We start from the raw sequence: 8,022 nt of genomic DNA, 5'->3' as shown, positions 1-8,022 counted from the left end.
CATAATATTTTAGCTCTTGACTGATGACAGGTAACTGAGAGCAAAGCAACATATAATGGGGGGGGTTCTGTATTAACTGAGCTGTTTAGCCTCTCAAAACTCAATTTTCTCATCTGTCAATTAGGAGAAGTAATACTGGCCTCTGAGGGCTGTTATTAGAACTCAATGAATGAAATGCCAGAAATTGGTCTGGGCACATAGTATGTGTTCCTCAAATGTGTCAGCATTACCAATGAAGGCGGCTGGAAGGGTTAAGTGAAGGAAGCACAGGTAGGGATGAGCCCTGAGTCCTGGAATACAATAGCTGCTGGTCCGACCCTTCACCCCAGTAGTACCGTGGGTATCACTTCATTGAGTTTTCATAGAACCATACATAAATGCACTGTACAGCTCTTTGTTTAGAAAGGAGACTCCATCCCCCACCCCCCCATACACACATGTCCATCCAGAGTAACTTTAATGAAGTTAAAAACCAGATCTGAGCTCCCTTATCTCAGGTGGTTTCTGCCTACCAAGGTCCATGAAGAGTTTCCAGCATCACTGTCCTGAACTCATGGAAGGAGTTACATCCTCCATTTTAGACTGGACACTTGCTTTGTGACATGAATAGTGCTTGCTTTTGGTGAGTGGCCTGGGGGTCATGGAACCACTGACCTCCACCCCTGTTTGCAAACTTCAATTCTTTCAGAAGCCCACCCACCAGTAATTTTGCAATAGCTGCATATCATTTGACCTAGTCTTTCTCTCACTGGTTCTCTTTACTTTGTCTCACACTTAAAACTTAAATATATTTATTCATAAGAGAATCACACTCACTGCCATAAATGGAGAGCTAATCCCTCTTGGCACAAGATAATAGCTGTTCATAAAAGGAAATACCATGAAAATAAAACAGTATTATTAAATTCTACCTTTTTTTTCTGGGTTCAGAGGGGTGTTTGAGATCTGTTAAAACCAAAATGAGATTTTCTTCTTGGTATAATATGAAGGCTTGAAAGAGAATTTAAACAGGAAGAAAACTCTTATCACAGGACCCCATGTGTTTGCTTTGTCTGCTCACCTTCTAGAACCTTCTCCTGCCCACCAGAGACCAGGAGCCCACTTATATGTGACTCACTTCTTTATTGAGAAAAACAAAGGGTGAACTGCCCGCTGTTTCTCACTTGTTGGTGGGCATTCTGGGAAGATCCGTTCCCCTCTCTGAGCCGAGGAGCTGAATTACCGACTGGAGAAGTGTCCTTCTTGGAGAAGGTCCAGGCCTAAACTTGTCTGTGAGGCTCCATTCAAAAGTGCGCTTGGTGGCTCCCTCGACTGAGAGAACACTGAAACCCATCCAGATGGTGGCTCGCGGAATGGTTGGGCCACTGGAGCTTTAAATACATTCACGTTTCCTGGGGGTGGATTTTCTGCTTGTCGAACCAAGCAGATGGCTGTGCCCGAGTTGGAAAACGATGTAACCAGGATGAGACGACCACACAGCTAACTTTGGGTTCATCCCGCATATGCGTATCCGTGTCCGTGAGCCTGGAAGGCACCTCCTGCCATGCCCCTAGATCAGCCCCCTTCCTTCTCTTTGTTCCCAAATCAGCAGGACCTGCAAGCCTGTGAGCCATGCAGCTTTCGTGGCCTGATATTCAAAGCGCTCTCCAGCCTGGTTCCGATCTGCATTTCCAGCCCTGAGTGCTGGGGCTTCTAGTCCTGGAAGGCCCTGTGCCTGGCACATAGTGGGCCTGAAGGAGTAGGAGGCGGGAGAGACGCAGCCTGGTGTTGGTCAGCGTCTGCATTTCTAATCTCAGCATAAATTTCTTGAGTATTAGGGACAAATGATACTTGAGTACCGTGGTGGGTGACGACAGTCCCAAGTGCTGAGGACTTTGCAACACTGGCGGTCCAAGTCCTGGGAACCCCTTCCTCCACCTGTGCCCCCAGATCAAGGCAAGTCAGGACAGTTGGTCACCCATTCAGTTCCATCAGCCCTGTCATCATGGAATTTCCTACATAGTGGGGAGGATGAAATAAGTTATCCCACAAGGAAATGAAGAGTCCAAAGGAAAAGCCAAGCCCGAGAGGGGCTCCACAGCTAGAACATTAAAAAAAAAAAAAAAAGGAAAAAGTCTGAGTCTTGGCCTTGGAGAAGCTTCTGGGTTCCTAGGGGGAAGCCCCCCCCCCCCCCCAGCTGGGAGAGGACAGCCCACAGCTTACTTAATACGAAGTAGTGAGTGAAATGAATCTGAACTCTACTCTCTCTTTCTCCTGTTCCCATTGTACCTTTTCTATTTTAGTTAAGGTTTCAAGTATCAGGAACTTCTTCTAGCCAATTAAAAAGATCTAATATTCAAAAGGCATTAGAAGGAAAAGCTGAAAAACTAGGCCTTGGAAGAGAGAGCAAAGATTGCCTCTTAGAGAGCTGAGATAGTAAAGATTAATGCCAGGACAGGAGAACATGACTTGTTCCATTTCCATTAGAAAAATCGACTGTAGCCAATTTCTGCCCTTGGAGTTCTGTGCCCAATATTCTAATTCCAGAAAGAAAGAATCTAGTGGCTTAATTTGGGGTCTCATGGTGGGTTAGGGAAGGCTAGACTAGGAGCTACCCTGCCTCGAGACGCTACCAAAATTTTGCACAACAGGGTTGGGGCAGGCTGGCTGTTAAAAAGAAAAATGGAAGGGCATGGTCTCTTGAAGGTGAAGGTCACAGCTGCAGTACCTCCTATTCAGGAAGTGATCTAGTCATTGCCTTCCCTGAACTGTGGCCACTGCCTTCAGAGTACCTCCCTGCTTGACTTCTATCTGGAATATTCTGTTACCATGGAAGCCCAAGGTTGGCAGCTGCCTTCCCATTCGCAGGTGTCTTCTCCAACCACCTTGGAGAAGGGTTTTCACCTTGGAACATGCCCTGTGTTCTGAGCTGATGCAGAGATGATTCATAAGTGTTATCGAGTACTTTCTAGCAAAGTTTAAAGAGCACATTGCCATGAGGAGCCTGCCTCCTTCTCCTGACCCCACCCCCTATCCCCAGCTCTCAGCCTCCTTCCTGCTTCTTTATGATTTCCTCCTCCATGTTGCCTGCTTTACTGATCTTATGTCTCAGTGGTTTTTAAGAGGGGGATGATTTGTGTTTTATATTTCTATAAAGATTTATTTTATTTATTTATGCATACAAGAGGTGGGATGTAGGCCAAAGGTGCAAGGGGTGAGAGGATTCACCAGAGACAGAGTGGGGAGCAGAACAGGCAGATCTATTGAAATACACTGCTGAGGGGAGCAGTGGGTGACACAGGAGAGGTCTGCCGCACATGTGGGTCAGCTTCCTGGCCAGGGATCAAATTCATGCTGCAGTGGCTGCAGATAGCTTCAGAATGCTGAGACTTGCACCATCAGGGAGGCCTGAGGGTTTGGGGGGTACATCTGAACACTGTTTCTGGTTGTCACACTGGAGACTGAATGGCTACTGTCATCTGATGGGTAGAGGCCAGAGATGCTTATCAATATCCTATAATGCACAGAACAGGCCCAGTTTATCAGGCCCAAATGTCCCTCTTGCCTAGGCTGAGAAACTCTAAACTAGGCTGAGCACCCACATCTTTGCTCAAGGTCTTTTACTCCAGGAAGCCTTCCTTAAATATCTGTTCATTTCTTTCTCTCACATCCTCTCTTGTATTTTCTTGGTAGTATTTGGTCACCTAAATGACCGTGTCTCTATTTGGTTGTCAGTTGGGGCCCACTCAGCCCCACGAGAGCAGACTTCTGTGGGTCTTGTCCTCTGCAAGCTGCCCACTATGGAAAGCAGCCTGGTACTGCACAAGTGTCAAATGAATGTAGACAAGAGGAGAATGACCTCCATCCTCACATATTCAAGGTAAGGACGCTCATCTGTGAAGCCCCAACCCCGCTCAGGCTGGTTGTCTGCATGTAAATGTATTTACTTCCCCAGCCAAATAAAACTCAGCCTCTGATATTTGTCAGCCATGTGGACTTTGGCAAGTTTAAGCCTCTTGGGCCTCAGTTTCAGGATCTATACAATGGAGTAATTATTGTTAGTCCTTTCCTCACTAAGGTATGATGGGGATGAAATAAATTAATGCACAATACACTTAAGAAAATGCCTGACTTGTAAGAGCCTCATTAAATGTTTATCTGTCTGTCTGTCTGTCTGTCTGTCTATCCATCATCATCAGGACTTGGCTGGGGTAAGTGTGAAAATGACAGAATGGGCGCTGGGGTCCGACCAGAAGATTAAGGGATTAATACAGTTTGCAAGGCCAAAGCTACCCCCACTTGGGTTTACCAGCTCCTGCTCCATCCATGAAATAAGCCAGCGAGGACTCCATGCATCTCGTTTTGAGAAGGGGGCTACCAGAGAGCATGAATTTAATGTGGCAGATGGTGCTGCCCTTGAATTATGAAACCAGAGCAGAAAATGAAAGTGCTGTGTGGCAACAGATACAGATTTGCAGGGGCAGAGGGCAGGGATGGAACAAAAAGGAGAGCAGAGAAGTCTATCAATGCTATTCTTGAGGGTAGATGGACTCCTAGAATTATGACTTTATAGTGTAAAATAACTTTACTTTAGGCCAACGCTTTCATTTTATGTAGACAAATGAGGTCCAAGGAAGGGAAGTAACCCCTAAAGTCACAGTTAGCGGCAAAGCAACCCGCATCTCTTGATTTCTTGAGCAGTCATTTTTACTACCCTAGGTCAAGGCCAATGGCAAACTGTACCCCAGGCATGCTGACTCTGGGCAGCTCTGCTCTGAAGAGGTCTCCAGGGCCCATCACTCAGCCTCTTCCTGGCATCTGGGAGAGATAAAGCCAGAGTCACAGAGCCATTCAGTCTGGGTGCCAACCCCAGCAACCAGGACCAAGATTCTTACCCTGAACCTCACTTTCTTTATCTGTTAAATAGAAATAATAGTAGGCTCTGTCTTGGGGTCATGTGAGAATGTGAGGAGTCACCATCATATAATGTAGTTCTGGGCTTGCCATGGAGTAACTGCTCAATAAATGATAAGTTCCTAACACAGGCCCAGAATCAGAATTACTTCAGGCTGCCTTTCCACAGGCTCACAAGTCCTTCAGGGACAGTGTCTGCCTGGGAGCTTCTTTCCTTCTTCATGTGCTGCAGGAACCAATACCAAGTGGGGACTCAGTCACTGTAGTGACTGACAGGTGACTGGCCCCAGAGGGACACCCATTGCTCAGCTGGCACCAGGACATGCTGCCAGCAATGCATATGACTCTTTGTCACTAGTTCAGACTTTAATCCTGACTGGATAAGGCAACCCTCTGGGCAGTGGGGAAGCAGTCTGGTGAGGAGGGCTGCATTTGTTTTCCCATCTTTTCTCTGCCTCACAGAGTTTTTCCTCAACTAGCTGTGGGCTATTTGCATTTAAATTGGTTTTCTCTCATTATAGAAATCTCTTAGGTCAGCTGGAGTTTCCATTTTCCTAGGCATCAGTTGGGAAGCTCCATTTCTTGATCTAGAGTCCCTCAGGCCTCCCTCCTTCCCACTGACAGAGAGCCATGGTCCCGGAGTCTCATTGGGGGGACCAGACAGCCCAGAAAGTGGCGCAAATGCCACACAAGCCCCATGGCTGGAGGATTCTGGCCCCTGCATTTACAGGATGGCAACCCTGGGTTGGCTTGGCTTCCAAACCTAGGCCTCATTTTCTCATTTATTCAAAAAGCATCTACTAAGCATGATGGCTGGCACTTAGAATATAGAGCTAAATGAGACATACTAGCTACCCCTGACTGGTAAAAGAGAGTGAAAATATCCCTAAACATCATCATAAAATCAGATAATTACTTTAATAAGGATCAGAATAGCTTCCAGTTAGAGAAAAGGCTTCCAACTAGTCATCGAAACTTAGTCACATACACATGTAAGTGCATTCACGCTGGTTATTGTGTCTGTAACACTCTGTGTGAGTGGGGACCTTTCTGAGAGAGAGAGAGATTGATGATAGATGATACAGGCTTATTTAATCTTCATAAGCTAGGAAGAAAGTGCTATCATCATCATCATCATCATTGTGTTGAAAATGAGGAAACTGAGGCAAAGAGAGATGAAATCTCTAGCCCAAAGTCATTGCTAATAAACTGTACAGCCAGACTTGAACCCAAGTGGGCCAGTGTAGCTCCAGAGCCTGTGTTATTCCTCCTATGCTATAACCACACCTGACAAAGAACAATTCAGGCTTGAGTTTTCTAGACTATACAGGCTTGAGTTTTCTAGACTATATCATCTTTCAAAAAGCATTGGTCAAGGTCCACTCCATTGATTGTCCAGCCAAGCATGGGCTGTCAACCATGCTGTATAAAGACTGGACAGAACCACAGAAAAAGTTCCCAAGTCCTCCTGGGATAGTCATGGGAGGTCTTACAAGGAGAAGGTGATTGTGATGACCTTGAAGGATGACTAGGAATTTTCCAGATGGATACCAGGGAGAGTAGAATATTTCATGATGTATAAGTGTGTGTCAATCCTAAACGTATGAACAAGTTTAGGTCTAGAGAACCCCAAGTTGTCTGATATTGCTTAGGTATGATATAGGCTGGGCAAGGGTGAGGCATGGGCAAGGCATGGGCAAGGCATGGGCTGGCAAGGGTCAGACCATGACAGGTGGTAAATGTCATGCACAGGAATGTGAACTCTGCCCTGAGGGCTGGGAGTGCCCTGCAGAGGTCCAACGGGAGGGACACAGCCTATTAAAAAGATCACTCTAGCTCAAGTGTGGAGGGCTGCCCGGATAGAGAGAAACTGGAGGCAAGGAGCCAACACAGCAGGTTCTTTAATAACGTCCTTTCATTCAGCAGTATTTCATTACACGATTGATGAGAAGAAAACAATCCTGGGGGCATCGACCAAAACAACATTATTCAAGAACCTGTTTTTATTAGGCCTCATTTCACTTAAGGTGGCAGTTTCTAATAAAGTATTGGTGGTTTTAGGTGAGGACCCACTATTGATGCAATAGGGATGTGAGCCATAGCTGCTTGGGTATAATCAGTGGGGTAAGTGTTTTTCCCTGCACAGGGGCCCTCCTGCTGATCATTGATGTGTGTCATCGAGCTGCCTCTGCCAGAGAAGACATCTTTATCTAACTCAACCAGACCCTTAACAGGTTGGTGGTGGCCCTGGTGGATGACAGTCAAAAAAGATGGAAAAGGGTTGGGCTAAACTTGGGGTGGGGTCAAGCATTTGCCGTTGCCTACAAATGTAACGTGCAGGAACGCCAACTCAGCATCACTGGGTCAAAGTCTGTACTTTTGTCACTTAACTCTGACAAAACTCTCGTTGAGGCAGGAATGTACTGTTACACACCCCTATTTTATAGATGAGGAGCCTGAGGTACAAAGAGGTTCATTATCTCTGGGCTTGGAACTCAGTCCAATTCCACATCCTGGGTCCCAACCACATTCTAAACTGAGGCCACAGGCCCAGTAATGCCACGTGAAGTCACTACAACAAAACAAACTAGCCCTAAGCACACCCTAAAACTGGTCAGACTCTTGGAAATCTTGCCAGCTGGTCTGCAAAGTGCTGTTATAGAAGACCCGAGCTGTTCAGAGGAGATAAACCTGTGTGCTTGAAAAACAAGCTTAACCAAAATCGACAGGCACATTTCAGCAGGATCCGTTATTGAGCAAAACAGCTGTCAGAGGTGGGTACAGAGCAAGTGAGTATATTGATAGCTGAAGGTATTACCATCAGCGGGGGCTGGGACAGCAAATTAGAAGAGACATTGATTGCCCTGTGTTCACTGCGCAGATGCACCCCGTCTCGCCTCCCCCCGCCCCCCCAGGAACCAGCCAGGCCACAGAGCAGACAAGTCAAACGCCCCGGACGTCATGCACAAAAGGGTGAATACCGGGTGCACTGGGGACACAGAAGGGACAAATGCCTTCCCCTGGACAGAGGCGCCTGGAGCCCAGCCCAGAGGGAGCTGGGGAGTGATGGTGAGAGATATTCCGGGGCAGAGGGCAACATCTTCCAAAGCCAGTGGAGAGAAGTCATGG

This window comes from Condylura cristata, unplaced genomic scaffold (assembly GCF_000260355.1).
Source record: "Condylura cristata isolate star-nosed mole 26May11 unplaced genomic scaffold, ConCri1.0 scaffold00008, whole genome shotgun sequence".
Taxonomy (NCBI): Eukaryota; Metazoa; Chordata; class Mammalia; order Eulipotyphla; family Talpidae; genus Condylura; species Condylura cristata.
This window is presented reverse-complemented; position numbering follows the sequence as displayed.